This window comes from Anas platyrhynchos, chromosome 1 (genome assembly GCF_047663525.1).
Source record: "Anas platyrhynchos isolate ZD024472 breed Pekin duck chromosome 1, IASCAAS_PekinDuck_T2T, whole genome shotgun sequence".
Classification (NCBI taxonomy): domain Eukaryota; kingdom Metazoa; phylum Chordata; class Aves; order Anseriformes; family Anatidae; genus Anas; species Anas platyrhynchos.
The window spans coordinates 130,117,248-130,135,713 of record NC_092587.1 but is presented as its reverse complement, the minus strand read 5'-3'; positions in this window follow the sequence as shown (position 1 = coordinate 130,135,713).

Genomic DNA, 18,466 nt, shown 5'->3' with positions numbered 1-18,466 from the left:
ATTTTTTTAAAACCCTGAATTTGTTGACAGAGAGCAAAGTGCATTTTGATGGTTTTAAAATATTCTGCCAGCACTTCAGAAAAGAACTACATCAAAAGCAACCCAGACACATTCATTCTTTACTTTGAATGCGCATCATCAGTGATGTCAGTGGGACTCTAGTAAAACAGTTGTTAATTAACTTATGTCCCTTCTTTGGTACTGCAGAATAAAAGCACAAAGTATTGTAGGAGCAGCCTGAAGTGCAAACATTAGTTTGTTTGCTTCCTTATTAATAATTTATCTAGAAATGTTAAAGAGATTTTAAAGCTATCAAATACTTCCTACCTGAGACATCATTTCTAGGACTAGACCCTATCAAACTTGCTCCATGTGGAGCATTATGATACATGAATTATTGTATAAACTTGCTTCTGCAAATACTTTTTGACCTAGCACAAGTTCAGTTCTGTCTGGCAGTTGAGAGGAACTATGTCCTTTTGAATTATACCCTTGCAAACAAAAAGACAGAGATTGCAAACCTAAAATAATTATAACTTTTTAAAGTTGTTTGCATGCTCTCCTGTAAGTACATAATCAGGACATAATGGTGGTTCATGTATGAAGATCAGAATATAAGAGACTTTAAAAAATCCATGTATTCTTTTCAAATTTTGAAGAAACATGAATAAACACTGGAAAATAGACATAATTTCAACATCCTTCATTTTTTAAGGCCCAGCCCTTTGCTTGTGGTTAATTGTTTCTTTAATTTAAAACTATGGTCAACACTTGCCTGTTTAGATGTCCCTGTTGGCTGCTTTCTGTAAGCAAAACGTGGGGACTAGTCAGTGATGACTCTGGAAAGTCAGGGAAAAAACAGATGTTTTTTGAACTTATAATGTACTGCAAGGGGAAAGATATAGAGAATGCTGAAAGCTATCCTGGAAACAGAAACATTCAGCTATATTTGAATGCTGTCCTGGAAATTGAAACTTTGAATTTCTTTGACAGACAGGATTGGAATCCCATTCTGTAGAGTTGTACCCGCTTAGTATCTTCTTCATCTATCTGTTATTTCTGCACGTCCTTTTACATACACTGCTGACATCCCAGTGCCTGTGCATTGAACAAGAATTCTGTCAAAAGCATGTATATGGATGAAGGCAATATAAATTTTGAGGAGGCAGACAGGTTTAATTTTGAAATTTCTTAACTTTTGAGTTAGGAAAAATCTCCAGTGTTTGCTAAAGACCCATCCAGATATTTTTTTTCCTTATTATTATTCTTTGTGTGTGTGTGTGTGATTTTCTAGAGTTAAAAAAAAAAAAAATCATTTACATGCAGCATTGGTATTTTCACTGGTTTTGTACCTACATGTATTCCTCCTGAATAGCTGTTCTGCAACTTCATGCCTTCCACACATAGAAATTATATTTTAATTTCCAGATTAAAATAATACTCATCTTTGTTGTAACAGCAGCCTTTAAATGGTTCTCTGCCAGCCTCTGAAGGCATGTTTCCACTTTGCATAGAAGCAGGTTCCCTCTGTTTTTCTTTAGCTAAATTCAGCAATCTCTTTTACTGTTTTGATATAGAAGGTTCATTAGAATCTACTTAATCAGGCCATTGATAGTCATCTATCTCTACTGACAGTACCTCATGTGCGCATAATATTATCTCATTTACATATTTCAGCATCAGCATATCAGTAGCTCCTAATCATTCTGGCATTGATTAGTACCAGCAGTTAAGGTTGTTAGCATTATCAGTTGACACTGCACATTTATCCCACTTCTGTTACTTCTCGTCCTTAAGGACATATGATTTTTCCTAATTTTGTCCTCATCTTCCTCTTTAAAAAGTGAATAAATAAAAAAAAAATAAAAGGGGAGGGTGAATGGAGGGGAGAAAAGAACCCTGCTATAAAATAGTTATAGAATACACATTAAGTATGTCTGAAGTGATTTCACTTAGCGGAAAGCATTGAAGATTTAAAGTTTCACTTACTGAAAAGTTTTGTAGAGTCAAAAATTGAGAATTCTGTTTCTCAGCTGTATTTAGACCATAACACTAATTGACAATGTTGTTTAACATACACCTGAACAAAATATTCCTATACTTTTCTAAACTTGTTTTGAAAATGACAGATATTTAGCTGGGCTTATTCAGCCTGGAGAAGAGGAGGCTCAGGGGCGACCTTATCACTCTCTACAGGTACCTTAAAAGAGGCTGTAGTGAGGTGGGGGTTGGTCTGTTCTCCCACGTGCCTGGTGACAGGATGAAGGGGAATGGGCTAAAGTTGCGCCAGGGGAATTTTAGGTTGGATGTTAGGAAGTACTTCTTTACCGAAAGGGTTGTTAGACATTGGAACAGGCTGCCCAGGGAAGTGGTGGAGTCACAATCCCTGGGAAGTCTTTAAAAGACGTTTAGATGTAGAGCTTAGGGATATGGTTTAGTGGAGGACTTGTTAGTTTTAGGTCAGAAGTTGAACTCGATGATCTAGAGGTCTCTTCCAACCTAGAAATTCTGTGATTCTGTAATTTTGTGATATTTACAGTATTATAAAAGCCAGAAAAAGTAGGAAAAGGTAATAATTGATACAGATTGCTATTTTAAAAATAAAATGAGTCACAGAATTCCTGTGGTGAAAGCAGTATTCATAAAAAGCAATGGATGTCACAGGAGGTTCTTTCCAGTCACATGAGGTTGTCACTAAAAATATGTGTGCTATAGACTAGTTGTTATTGCACCTCATAAATCCCATGGAGGAGAGAAATACGGGAGGGCTTACAGGGCCCTACTCCTGCAATATCCGAGATGCAGAGTCACAAAATCATTCAGGCTGGAAGGTGAAGTTGCTCTGGGACCAGCTGAGTTTGGACTATCTCCAGAGATGAAAATTTCCCAGCCTTTTTTGGGCAGCCTGCACTAGCATCTGACCACCCCAAGGTGAAGTAGGTTTTCCCATCTCTGATGGGAATTCCACATACTCCAGATTGTATCCTTTGCCTCTCATCCTGCCATCATGCACCTTTGAAAATAGTTTGGCTCCATCATCTCTACACCTTCCCAGCAGGTAGTTCTCAGTCTTTGAGGTGAAATCCCCTCAGTTCTCTCAGCCACCCACACTTAGATCACATGTGCCACTCCTCTAACCATCTCGGTCAATCTCCAGCCCATCTGCCTTTCCTCTATTGGGGTGCTTGAAACTGGACAAAGCCCCCTTGATTGGGTCTCACAAGTGCTGGTCAAAGGAGGAAAGAATCAATGCCCTTGATCTGCTGGCCACACTCTTGCTAATGCAGCCCAGGGTGCTGTTCATGTTGTTGCCTACCAGCACCTCCTTATCTACAAAGCTGCCTTCCAGCCAGTTGTTCTCTGGCCTGTAATAGTGCCTGGGGTTATTCCTCTCCTTTGTACAGAAAAACAAATAAATAAAAATTCTACTGCCCTTATCCCAGAGATTCTGTTGTTTCCTAGAGTCCAGGCAGCACTTTCAGGTATCCTTGCACAACAGTTCCCAGAGTATGTGAGCAGTTTTACTAAACAACCTGGTTAATACTTATAGCCAATGTCCATAGTTGTCCTGTTTTCATATTTTGTATCATTTTTCTTTTTCTACTTGGAAGGTTTTATCTGTAAGATTTTTTTATTTTTTTTTCTTGGAAGACTTTATTTAAGACTGGATCTTTAAGGGCTGAGCTTCCAGAACATCCCATCAGATTGTAGAAAAGATCTTATAAGGGATAGGCATTTGGAGAAAGAACAGATGTCTTGAAATTATCTTAAATTCATTGTGTCTTTAACAACGAGCCTGCCAAACAGCTGTGTGAAGTCAAATGAAAAAATCACATAACCATAAATGAAAGTTCTCATGAGAATAAAACTGGTATTATTTTTAAGCTGGGGACATTTCTGTCTCACAAATGTCAAAGAAACAGAACAATGAAGCTCACAAACCCAGTGTCCATCAGACATACATGAAGAGCCTTCAGTTTTAGTCCTCAAGCATCTAAGAATATTTCAAAGGAAAACAAAGGTGCAGAGTTTAGGTAGTCCTCAAAGAACTGGACTTTGTACAAACTGTGACAAAGCTCTGTTAAGCAAGCAGAATTATGGGAGGAGTGGTGAGAAGATGCCTGAAATCCCAAGGACGTAGTTCCCAGAGGAGGTGGAAAGAAGAAGCAAGGACAGCTGTTGTAGCTTCTTTCTCAAAATTCGCATAGACTAGGAGACTCAGTGAATATGCCAGTCCTAGCAAAGCTAGGTCCTTTGTATTGAATACAAAGATGTCTTTTTTCAAGCACATGAAACAGTGACAAAGCTAGAGGTGGGGAAAAGTAGACAAAACTAAAAGGTAGGATGAGAGGTTTTGACTTGAGGATGAAGACTTGATGCCACTGGAATCTCTCTACAGTATTGAACTCTGTGACCTGTCAAAGTAGAATAGCCCATTTTCCTAGAAGGATGGGAAAGAAAGTGACCAGAAATGGCTCTCGTGATACCTAAAAACTCATTTATTTTTTGTCATGGAAGGGTCTGAACTAAAGTGAGGGGATGGATATAGGCGGGGAGAGCTGATGTGTTCAGATTGAAAGGTCTAGGGAATTTCAGGATCTGTGGTGTATTACAGCAGTGTGACCAGCAAGTCAGTGAAAAGTATCATTGAAGAGGCAATACTTTTGTTATTTTTGTTTTCTCATTATATGCTCTCTGATTTAATCAGGAGATATCGAGTTATTCCTCAGTAATATTGAGTCTTCTATTTGATTTTCATAGCCAAACCCTTAGTTTTAGTTCCCTTATATAAATTAAGTATCAGACCAGGTGGGATTGAGAAGAGATGTTGTGACAATTCTACCTAAGAAAAATAAAACTCTTTTACAGTCATGCATTTGAACAAGGCATGTGTAATGGCATTAAATCAAAAAAAAAAGTTTTTGTCTGTTAGGTCAGGTAACATTATGGTCTGTGTACCACCTTTAGATTTCAATTGGAAAACAAACAGACAAACAAACAAACAAAACAGTGCAGTTGTTTAGAATTGTTTTTATTACGACCTTAAGTCTTCCGGAAGTGAAAGAAGCAATCAGAGGGAATTCAAATGTTTAAGTGAGATTAATGTTGGCGTATTTTACATATTTAAAAACGTTTATGTATTTTATTAATGTTTGTGTAGTTTTGTTCAGAGAAAAGAAGAGATATGAAAAGGGAAACAGAATAAAAGATAATACAAAGTTTTAAACAATCAACAGAAAAAAAAAAAAGGCAGGAAATATAGTTTATATCCAACTTGAAATATTCCACACTCTTTACTGTAAAAATGAATATACATTTACAAAGTGCATGTGTTTACATATAGTTGCAAATAAGTTTGTCCAAGACTATGGTTTCAAAGGTGTGCTCTTCTCTAGTCTCTGTACATTGTGTAGGTCCATTAGACTAAAGAAATGGAAGAGAAAGAAAAATAATTCAATGGAAAGTGAAAATAAAAGCTGATTCTTTAATTAAATATCTATTTCCTATCTGGCATTCACTGCTGCCATGCTAAATTAGACCTACCAGTTTCACAGCAAGAGAAACCATACAAGTTCTTTTGTTGTTATTTTCTCTTATATGCTATTGGATTGCTGCAACATCACTCTCTGACTTCAATAGATTTCCAAAGATAAAACCCCATCAACTCAGCAGAAGAATATTTTCAGGTCATAGTACTCAGCACAAAATATAGTTTCAGGTGAGAAATTCACAGGCTTAGTTTTGGCAGGACTTCTTATTATAAAAGGAAAATTCACTCAAACTGGGAAATAAATGGGAAATACTTTGATATTTTCAGATTTGATACGTAAGTCACTACATGACTTTATAAAAAGTGCACAAACTAAGAAAAACGATACTTTTAAATTATATTGTGTTCAATTGTGTCAAAAAAATATCTCTAATGATGGAAGATTGAAAGATTGAAGATTATGTTCTTAAAAGAGTCAAAAATCTAAGTTAAGTTGTGGAGCCACTTTCAATTGTCTTTTCTTATTCTACATTGCCTAAAGGTACACAGGAAAAGTAGATGCTTCCCCAGTTTAAACAGGTTATCGTGAAAGCAGCAATATCTGCACTTGTTGATGTATTTTGTTGCTTTAATGAGATCCCTTGAGTATGTACAAAGTGAGGGAAAACAACTGATCATTCTGGAATATATTGTAATTAATTTTGAAATAAATATTCACTTCTGTTTCTTCTGTGCAAACACTTGATCAATATCTGATAACTATATTGGCAGCCTTGTATACTTAGTGGCTTGATTACATTAGAGTAATCTCTTCTTAGTCTGTCACCTTAAGCTTTTCAATTATTTTCAGTCTCAGATAAGCTTGATTCAAATAAGCTTAGATAATCAGAGAGACTTATTTTTTTTTTGTCTATGTATTCATTAAGGATGGAATTTAAATCAGTCCTTAATTAAGACCTGTAGAACAAGGCCAATGCTGTAAGAGAAATGTAACACTACACTTCTTTATGGTGTGAATCAAATGCTGAATGGAAATATCTTCTGATTGCTAATGTCTCCTTATTAGCAAAGGTATGAAAAGTAAATGAATCTTTCCAGACCCTTATCAGGTTAAACAAGCAATTTTAAGGAAAACCCTAGAAATAACATTGTGCAAGCAAATAATGAAAGCGACAGGCAGATCTGAACATTCTCAAGGCTCAGAGCTGTTCATATACAGATTTTAGTATCTGTTTCTTACCTGTCTAAATGAACATGAAGTAGAAAGAAAATGTTTAATATGTGCCTCTGAATCTCACAATAAAATACAAAGTTTGGTACAGATTATTTTAGCTGAACTTACCTTTGAAAATATGGGATGAACTAGACACTGTTTGTTCATTTTACTACTTACCCTACTGCCCCTTCTGGAACAAAAAGCCTCATTCTAAATTCATTGATACATCTTTTGGCACAGTTAGAGACAAGGGTGATTGGTTGTTGCATCTGTTTATTTTTACAGAAAACTCCAATTTTTTGCATTAAGATGTGGGATGGAATTTATCAAATGCTAATCATTCCAACTTAGCTTTATAGTCAAAGCATTTCTGCAGCATAATTCGTCTCATCCTAATGAAGATATCTAATAGAGCTAGATTAATTGTGCCCTATAAATGCCTTTTTTTGCCTCCACTGCATCTAAATGGGAGCTGTAGGAGCTCAGGGAGGCTGGTGCAGTTACAGAAGTCTTGTTTGTAAAAGTGTAAATGTTGATGAGATGAATTCTACCAATAAGTGCAGTTTGCTTCGCATTTTCAGAAATTTCTTTTCTTTATAGCCCAGCTTTATTTGAATGGACACATCTTAAAATCTATGGCTGTAGCCCAGGCTTTGGAGAATTTTCAAATTTAAGGTGACAGGGTAAAATTTTTCTTACATTACATTTAACAGAAGAAGTTTTACTAGATGGCATAAAAAGGAGAGAAAACATTGGAAAAAAAAGAAAAAAAGAAAGCAAGATTCATATGTCAAGATTTCTGTGTTGTTACAGGTGTTAATACAGATGTTAATCCCTGTGTTCATCTTATATTACAAATTTGAGGTTAAATTCTGTAGTTATGCAGATTTAAACTTAGGCTAGATGCAGTCCCAACTTCAAGAACTCAGCATGATTCCCTGTTCTCGTATTTCAATTCTCATATTCCTAACACCATGTCAGTTCATCCTTTGAAGTATCCTTGCATAAATTCATAAGGTCCATTTCATTGGAAAGTCACTACATGTAGTACTCTCCAGCTGATTTTTTCATGTTTTTGTTGGAAGTGGCATCCATTGCTAGACATTAGCTGTGATGAACACCTCATCACAGTTTGTTTGTTTGTTTGTTTGTTTTAGTGAAAGTTGTGAGAAGAAACTTTCTGAACTCTTGAACTCTTTGGCTTTCCAGCCATTACCTACCAATAGTTTTCTCCCTTTTTAGACTAGTACTGTCCCCCTTCACTCACTGCCAATGTGCTCAAGGAAGCATTTCTTGTCGCCCTTGGTAATATTTTGCTCACTGAGAATCATTTGGTGTGAACATATAAGCAGCTTTATAACACAGCTGTTTGCCTCCTCTGAGCCCCGTTCTGCCACATTTACTTTCCTTCAGTGTTCTTCTTCAACTGTATCATCTCAATTAAGTGGAGGGTGCTTGTGGAAGCCCAGATTTCGCAGGTGGAGAAGCCTTGCTATTCTGTTTAGTTTGGTCCTTTAAATGTATCTAATGATGGAAAAAAATATTTCCATTGGCTCCTTCTTGAGGGTTGCTATTCAAAGCCTTATTGTGTGGCCTGCCCCAGTCTATGCTCTCTGATGGGCATTAAATTTAGGAACACAAATGAGAATAAAAGCAATGGTATATTCTCATCCCCAAGGAAAGAAAAGAACTGAAACACAAATAATTTAATTAAATCCCTCTTAACTGAAAGCACAGAAAAACATCACACTCAGGATATAACCTGAAAGTTCAAAATAACAGTAGTAATCATGTTTTAAATGGCATTTGTGAGTGAATTCGAGAGAGAGAGGAAAAGTCTCTTTTTAGCATGTAGAAGCTGAACAATTCTGCCGATGCTGACTGGTACTGCAAAAGGAGAAACATGGACTGTCAAAAAAACTCTCTGAATGTATCCCTAGATCAACATCCTAAGTTGTCTGTGAAGTCCCAGGTGGCCAACAAAAGCTGTGTAGCTCCAGTGTCACCAAGACAGTCACCCAATGCCATCTGATTATGGGGATGCCACATTTTGCATCAGCTCCCTTGACCCTTGGTTTTGAGGGACACCCTGAATGAGGACAGTCTAGAGACTGGTTGTATACAAGTGTTGAAACCAGCTGGCTAGCAAAGGCATTAGTTGTGATTACTCTTGCTACCATGTGTATTTTGTAACAACAGAATGTCAACTGGGAACTTAATTGACAAGGAAAACAAAACAAAACAAACAAACCCTCCAACAACTAACCCGGAAGAAGGAAAAATCTTAATGGTGTCATACCCTCTGATTGCTAGCAAAATTAGGTAGGACAGGCCTATTTCAGCAAATATGTTCATATCTTAATATAAGAGAACTTGTATTGTTTATTGCACCTGAGTGTAAGAAATTTAGGACAGGGATCATTAGCACAAAGCTTTAGGTTCCTTATTACTCTCATGAGGTCCTCCTGGTAGCTGATTCATGTGTAAGAACCATCTTTCTCTTGGTTGTACTCAACAAGAAAAAAATTGACCTGGACATCCATTTACTGTAGATGCAGGCATGTTACTGCTGTCTCATCAGCACTACTGAGAGCAGGGTGTGTATTTTACATCAACAACAAAAGTAGAGGGATAGAGTCCAGGCTTTCCCAGAATTGTGCTATTGATTGCAGAAGTGCAGAGCTTCACCTTTTACCTTCATCTGATTTTAAGCATGTCTCAGACAATGAAAGTACTGTGTCACATATGAAGTTTGAAGAGCTGCTGGGAATCCTGGTGATTTCTCTAAACTAATTTGAAATTCCAATTTTAATTGAATAACTGGTTGCATTATTCTCCGGTGCATTGTGTGGCAATAATAATTATTTATGTGACAAACTTCAAGTTACCAAAGGTAAACCTTTTTGATTGAGAACTCTGAGGAAGTGGTACTATTTTGTTAACAGTGAGTATTATTTCTTCTACCACCATCAGCCTTGGAAAAAGTTAGTGAAATTTGTTCAAAATATACTGAGTAAAAACTGGATTTCAGCAGATATCAAATTATAAATGTGCATCTCTCAAAACCTAGAGGTAGTCTTGAAAATGGTTCTTTCACAACCTGTCCTCCAGCTTTATCCAACCATGTCAAATGCTAATTACTGTGCAGTGATGTACAAGGGGAGAGAGAGTGTGTGTGTGCATGTGTCAGGATCTCAGATACTAGAGACAAGAAGAGACAAGACAGATAAGAAACAAAACCCTCATATACTGTTAGTGTCTATTCCTCGATTTGCTGCTGACGTGGAATTATCTTGAATAATTCATTTAAACATTCAATTAGAAGTCTTTTAAGGATTTAAGGATTGATAGGCAATCAAGGCTTTTAAGAATCCCTTTAAAGAATTTTTTAGTTGGTGCATACTCTGAAATTGTTGTCTCATCAGAGATTAGGCAATTCCTGTTGAGATACAAGTGAAGGAAACCAATGCTAAACAAAAGTCTTCTGCAACCTCTCCATAATCAGTTGTGCTGGATTAGTCATTGCCTCATCCTAGAAAGTTTTATTACAGAATTATCACATATAAGTGATGTCTTTTTCTTTCCTGAAAATTGCTTTCAAAATCCAAGACAGAAAAATTGTTTGTGTTGTGAAAAATGGATGTAGGAAAAATACTTTATTCTGGGGAGACATTTTAAGCAGTGGAAAAAAAAAAAAGGAAGAATGTCATTCAAAAACAATTTTCTTCTACTTGCATTTAATTTCCCACGGAATGATTTTTTAGACAAATGACTGGTTCCATAACTGTAATTGTTCAAAACTATTAAGCAAATTAGTCTGTGAATTTATTTAGAAGTACATCAGGTTCTCTCTTACAGTACTGAGCTTTGAAACTTCACAATAGGTTTCACATGAGAAGCATGAGACTGGTGCTGGCAGTCAGTTTATTTGCTTAGTTTGGGGCACAAGAAAGCAGAAAAGGACTGCAAATATTTACTCTGCATAAAATAATTTAATTGCATGCATTAAGTCTATAAGACTGAATCAGATCACAGAAACTCATAATGTTGGTGAATTGCTCGCTATTGTCTGCAGAATTACGGGGCAACATTAATGACAGTAACATTTTATTAATGCTGTTAATTTAAGCGTTAAAAAAAGTTAAAGGTCAGTAAGAATTACTGCCTGAAACACCTAGAGGGAAATTAGATTGAAATTGTTTTGTGTGATTCATGCTCTTTTCATTAAAGTTCTCAATCTACTGTAAAATCTATACAGATATAAAAACTGTGGGTGATCATCTAATATATCAGCAGAGCATCTCAGGAAGGAATTCATAGAGCAAAACCATCTTAGCATGCATGTCCTGAGATTCAGTATTGCTCTGAGTCTCGGAAGTGCTCACAATTCAGTAGGTGGCACACACCTGGACAAGAAAGGAGTTTTAGGGGAAAATCCTTTACTGTTTTGTCTTTTAGAACTGTATATTATGATTTTTTTTAATTTTTTTTTTTTGCTGTTAAAATGTAACAATTTTGTGAAAATTGTTGAATTCTGATCTTTAAAAGCACATATCCTTTCCTGAGATTCTGAGGCTGTTTGCTTGTTTATTTTTTTATTGTTTATTTTTTTTTGTGTGTGTGTGCATGTAATTATGAAGCAAAATTACATTTAAAAAACAGAAAAAGCAAGACAGACAACATCTTTCCACCCACTCCCTCATACAGTTTTTTGTTTGTTTGCTTGTTTGGTTTTGGTTTTGTTTTCTTTTTCTTTTTTAATTTGGAGGAATAGAAAGAATCAGAAGGGGACCGAAATGGGAGGAGTGAAGTTTTGTTTTCTAATTTTGAAATTCAAAGGAGTGTGCATGCTTTCTTCACTCTAACAGTAAAAACAAGCAGAGGAATGCATCAGTATGTATACTCAGATAATATTTGCTCAGATAATATTTGCAAAAAGTAGTAAATTCATCATCTGCACTATCTCAAAACAATTAGTGAATAAGGGTCAAATTCTCCAAATAATCCTGCTAAGAAAAGTATTCAAGTTTGGAGACACTAAGCACCACTGACTGAGAGGAATGCAGACTTGTCTTCATATTTTGTAGTCCAGTGGTTGGAGCCATCGAAGTGAGATTCAGATTCATCATTTCTCTTGCTTTTGATGATTTTAGACCCACATTCGCCATTTCAGCTCTAAGCATATGTCTCCCACAGTTTTCCTGTGGCAGCTGTTCTTTTACACAACATGCTGGGACAGGAGACTCTAGCACAGTGGATGGGATGTTACATCAGCTCCATGCACATGTAATAACTCCATTTACAAAATGAATGTACATGTAATTCACCCCCTCCTATCCCACTGGATATATACCTTGGGCAAAATACTCTAAACAAACTACACTCTGAAATCCTTGTGTTCTCCTCTCACTTTATCAGGGTTGTGAGAGAGATCAAAGTGAGCATCTCCTTTGGTTGGGTCATTTGAAAATGTTATGGGTGTAGATAAAGGCTCAGATGAGGGCTTCAGAAAGAGTATTATAGAGTTGGAAAGAACCTAATTTATTTTTCAGAACCCAGTTGCAATTTGTTGGATCTGAAATTAATAAACGTGTGGTAACTCGTGAAAGACTCAAACTAGACCTTTATCGGCACTCTATTTCCAAGGAGATACACAGGCTCCACAGAAGATCACTTTGCATCCTATATCTGTTTCTCTCTGAGACCATAAAAAATCATGGGTTACAGGTGAAATTCTCCTTTTTTTTTTCTTTTTTTTTTTCCTGCTTATCTTGAAAATTGAGCCACAATGTGGCCAATTTTTAGGTTGCTACAATAAACGAAGTTACTGACTAATGTTGCTGTACTTATTCTTTTAGGCTCTCAGATACAGGCATTTTGACCTACTGACTCTGGGTGACTGGATAAGATATACAGAGCAAGCAAGTTTAAAGGACTTAATATTGTAGGGTTTTCTGCTATGCTATGTTCTGAGCGAGTGGTCTGCAAGCTACTGTAGAGAATTAGAGAGAACCTTTTTCTTGAAACCTAGGAATGGAGGTTTCTCTTTGCATTTTTTGTTCTGTTTTTCTTTTTGTGTATTTTAAGAGTTTCTTTTCCTTTATTTTTCATTCTTGCCTCAGTCTCTATTTTTCATGGGTAACAGAATTACTTTATATTACCTTTTTCTTCTATCAAACATGATGTGAACTGAGTACTGCTTGAATCTAAAATGATATTTGAAGATTTAACAAGCCATCAGGCTTGATATGGGCCTAAATGAATCCTATTGGAGATCATCCAGAGATTTATCATCTGAATCCTAAATACTGCTTCTTATACAGTAAAACCAACTGCAGTGCCAGGACATTAAAGAATGATGATGAGATAAAAATTAACTGTGCCATTCTAACCTGACTACAGCATAATTATATATATCTATATTAATCCAAGTTTAAATATTTGCATAAAATATTAATAAAACAACCACCACCACCACCACCACCACCCCAAAAAAAAGGTGTCTGAAATTGCTTTTGGAAAACCACTGAAGAACTTCTCTGTGTTCCAAATAAACAAAATTAAGCTACCCCCAACAGCAGAATTTTTTTTGACATTTTTATATCTTAATCTGAGGCTACATCCAGGTACAAGCTTTGGGCCTACCTGCAAACTAACAAAAAGCATAAATATTTTATTGATATGTATTCCAGAGGCTATTGAAGGCTTTATGAGTGCTCATTTGATAATATCAGTATGTTTATGCAAAAGGTAAAAGTAGAAATAAAAGTTGAATTACCTTCTTAGTAGGCCCTCTGCCACACCTCACAGTTCATTGCTAGTCTCTATATAGTTCTTATCTATATAAGTGGGACAAGTGGCAATATCCCCGTACACCTTTTTGCCCAGTGGAGACTGGAGGCAGAGTTAGCAGGGTTACACAAGAGAGGGAAGAGAGGGGGTGCGTCACTTTCCCCTGCTTTTAAGGATATCAGAGAAGATAAAGTAACTTTTGGAGCAACAAATCATCTTCAGTGTCCTGAGGATACTGAAGGACTGTCCTAAAGACTACCACACTTTAGAAGGAAGGAACCTGAAGGAAAAGAAGGCAGATTTATAAAACTATGTGGTGGCAGTGATCTTCCACTCCTCATTCAGTAGCTACAAAAAGCAGGGACTGATTCCTTCTACAGAAAGACAAGGCAAGTACCAGCCTTAGCTGAAACACTGAAAGAAAACAGGTGTTTCCTTCTCATGAGTACACAGTGCATTCTCCCTAATAATATAATTGTTCTTGCTATGTCCATTTGTAGAACTGTTGAATTTTATTTTCTTCCTAGGGAGAGGGGTGTTTTAAATAGCTTAGCTAGACCACATAATTATTTTAATGAAATTCCTTAGTTCCTCTAGAAGAAAAGCATGAAATTCAGGTCAAGCTATCTCTGTCTTCTTCTAGTGTTGCTAAAAAGGGCCTATAGTCTAGTGCTTTGTGTTGTTTTTGTTTGTTTTGATGTATCAATGGGTCTTAAGAGTTTTGTCATGAAACTATATAATTTTAATTTTAATGTTCATAGTTGAATGTTGGCAAGCTAATATGGTTCTATAATTTAATGTCTTCGTATTTAACTGAAAGGTACTAACACTGTCATTAACAGATAATGTCCATAATGTACAACTTATGTACCATGAATAAGAGGAAAAGAGTAGCCCTGTCCCATAGATATTGCAGTAAAGAATTTAGCTCTGAAACTGTGAAAAATGGATATTCAACCAAAATGTTACATCAGGTTGCAATTTATGTATTTAATGAAAAAGATTGTGCAATGCCTTGGTGAATTTACATGTATGCTCCCCATCATCTTCCCTGTCTCTTTTTTTGGAGTGCTGCTGGAATGGAAAATGCATGCAGCTGCAATCAGATCCAAATTGGAGCATAAAGCACCTGGCTACCGTGGAGGGAAAATGATATAAATGGAGGAAAAGGCAAATATACCATGAAAGTTAAGAATATAAATACATACACAAAGTCTTTAGATTGGCTATTAGATTGTCCCTGTCTTCCTGAGGCAACTAAATCCTGTCTTTGCCATTACTCAGTTGTGTTTGGAATAATTCCAATCCATTACTTCCTTTGTTTTGTTTTTCTCCATGGAATAAAATACAATTCATTTTCTCTTAAATTACAAGTAAAGGTTAGCATGTCCCTTTTACAAGGATGTTTAATCCGAACAGTAATAATATAAGGGCAAAACTGTATAAAGTCACCTTACGTTAAAGAAAACTAGGTAAAGTTCATTGTTCTTCCAGTCATTAAAAACAGGACAAAGAATGACAAATTGAAACTAGTTTTTGGAACTATGTGGGACCTGATTGCAGGATACTAAGTCTTTTGATACCCAAGGAATTATACTCAGGTCTAAAGGAATGAAAAGCAGACCTTTCCTCAGTATCCCTACTGTAGATTTTCAGCACTGGCTGACATTCAACATTTTTGTACCTCCAGAAAACATGAGGCTTAGCAGCAGGTTTGTTTTGCACTTGCTAAGTGTCTTTTGCTTGCTGGAGAAGTGTGTCTGCATTTATCTGTTTATTTGTTTTTGCCCTGGGAAAAACTGTAGGGCTCAGATAAATATTAAGTTCTCCCTCCAGTCCTCAGCGTAGCCTTGGGAGTACTATAGTTTACCGTTAAGAGGTATTCATTATTTAAGTAATTCTAAAGCACCTGTCACTGACAAAGTACTTATGTGCCGAACATTAATCTATAACTAATGGAAAATCTAAATTAATGGACCAATTCTAAGTCCTTAGCACAGAGACCCTTCGAAGCTGTACAGATGATCAGTACTGTTGGAGATGGGTAAAAGATTCCTAATGAAGTGTAAAATAGTGACAAAAGGTTTCTCTCTGCTTAAGCAGAGAAACTCTTCTACGTGCTTTTAGACCAAAAATCATTTGAAGAGGTGGCAATGAGGATCTCTAACTTTCAAACTGCTGGAAGAAACAATTTTGCCTTTTGTACAAGTTATGCTTTCCATGGCTTAACCTTTGTTGTCATTATGTTTTAACAGGTAGGGAGCACTCAGGACATAGGATTATGAAAGTTTTGCACCTGGAAAGAATATTCTTACATTGTGATTTGATGTGAACTCTACTTTCAATTTGAAGCAGAAAAAAAAAGGGGGGGGGGGGGGGGGGGGAGGAAGGGGGCAGAAGGGGAGAAAATAAGCTTCTAGTGCAAGCACATTAACAGTTATGAGAGGAAACGGTTTCTGACAAAGGAAAAGGATGGTTCCTCTCAGATACCTAGCAGACCAAACTCTTGATCACCTTCAAAAGCAATCAGCACTTAATAATTACAGAATCATGTGGGTTTTAAGGGATATCTAGGGTTCATCTAGTCCAGCCTCTATTTAAAAGTAGATCCAATCAAGATCTAATCTTATTGGTCCAACAACACCCTGGATGGGTTGCTCAGGGTCTTGTTGAATTTTGCATACTTTCAAAGATGAAGATTTTTCTGCATTTCTGGGCAGCCTGCACTGGTGCCTGACCAACCCAATGTGAAGTAGGTTTTCCTGTCTTCAATGAGAATTTCCCAATTTCCAGCTTATATTATTTGCCTCTCATCCTGTCATTGCGCAGCTTCAAAAAGGGACTTCCTTTACTATTTCTACCTATAACATTCTGATAGGAGATAATATCTCTCTGTCTTCAGTCTGAACCAGCACATTTCTTCCAGCCTCTCCCAATGCATCATGTCCCTCTAACAATCCTGGTGACTTCGCTGGATGCACTCCAGTGTGTTGTTGTCTTCCACTAGAGAACTTGAAGCTGAGCACAACACCCTGGGTGGGTTGAGTAATGCTGAGCAGTGGGGAAGGGAAACATCTTCCTTGACCTGCTGGCCACACTCCTGCCAATGCAGCCCAAAGGTGCCATTGGCTGCCTTTGCCACAAGGGTGCATTCCTGGCTCATATTCAACTTGTCCAACAGGAGTCCCAGGTCTTCATCTGCACAGCTGCACCGTAAATGGCATGTACTGGTGCCTGGACTTTCTGCTCTCTGGGAGCAGGGCTTGCAATTTGCTTTGTGTGATGTCATGAGGTTGCTGTTGGCCCATTTCTACGTCCAGTTGAGGTACCTCTGAACAGCAAGCCTGTCCTCCAGCTTATTGACCAGTCTCCCCAGTTTGCTACTGTTCATTATCTTCCTGAGTGTGCACCTCTATGTTACAGTTTAGGTTGTTAATTATGAAATTAAACAGTGTTAGCCCTAGTAGCAATCCCTCTGGCATGTAGTTGGTAACCAGCTGCCAGCTGAACTTTGTACAGTTGACCAGAACCCTCTGAACCTAATGAGCAAGCCAATTTTCCACCCACCTTATCATCAACTTCTATAGTCCACAACTTTGTATTTTGGCTCTAAGGATACTGCAGAAGACTGCATCAAAAGAATTTTACTTTCTATGAATGTTTGCATGTGACTATTTGACTTCACTACTCTAGCTGTCTACCCTCTTCTCTGCTCATTATGTGTAGCACAATCCCTATTAAACATGGAAAATGAACTGTCTCTCAGAGTCCTGAAACCAAACAGAGATGCCTAATTTTAGCCCTTGTTTTTGAGGGTCAGTATAGGCACTTCCAGAAGTAAATTAATTTGCCAAAATATGAATTAACTCCAAGAGAGTTCTCCTCCTTTCCTAGTAAACGAATGGGCTTTTCCTTTTCCTTTTCCTTTTCCTTTTCCTTTTCCTTTTCCTTTTCCTTTTCCTTTTCCTTTTCCTTTTCCTTTTCCTTTTCCTTTTCCTCTTCCTCTTCCTCTTCCTCTTCCTCTTCCCTTTCCCTTTCCCTTCCCCTTCCCCTTCCCCTTCCCCTTTCCCTTTCCCTTTCCCTTTCCCTTTCCTTTTTTTCTTTTTCTTTTTCTTTTTCTTTTTCTTTTTCTTTTTCTTTTTCTTTTTCTTTTTCTTTTTCTTTTTCTTTTTCTTTTTCTTTTTCTTTTTCTTTTTCTTTTTCTTTTTCTTTCTTCTTCTTCTTCTTCTTCTTCTTCTTCTTCTTCTTCTTCTTCTTCTTCTTCTTCTTCTTCTTCTTCTTTTCTTTTCTCTTGTCCTTGTTCTTGCTCTTGTTATTTTTCTTCTTTTTTTTTTTTTTTTTTTTACTCCTGCTATGTCCCTTAACCCTTCTGACTTTATGTGTTAATCTTTTATATCAATTCCTTCATATTTATGGACAGACGTCTATATGCTTTGCATGATTTCTCTTTAATTTTCATGCTGTTGAAAAACTCTTGGTATAGTCACAGTGACTTTGATCTCTGTCTTGCATCAGAGAGCTTTTCCGTTCTCCATTTTCAGTCCTTTTCAGTTACTGTTATCTTCCTGGCAGTCTTCTGACACTTAAATGAAGTTTCCAGAAGACTCCATTTACTGTGCCAGATCAATGAGTTTGTCACAATTTACTTTATTTTTGTTCTGTTTGACTCTTTATTCTCCTTACAATAGTAAACTTTTCTCATTCATTTTCACTAACCTTGGTTCCCATCCTTATATTTTCAGTCATTTTATGGTGAAAATCAAACTGAAAATAGCCATGTCACCACTAGCTTCTTCTAGTGTGTTTTTTTGTTTGTTTGTTGGTTGGTTGGTTTTGGTTGTTGGTTTCCTTTTTTTTTTTTCATTTTTGGCTAGTTGGTTGGCTTGGCTTTGGGTTTTGTCTTTTTTAAGGAGGGAGAGAAGGGAAATGGCAGAGCAGCATAGAAATCATTGCCCTCAGAACTTACT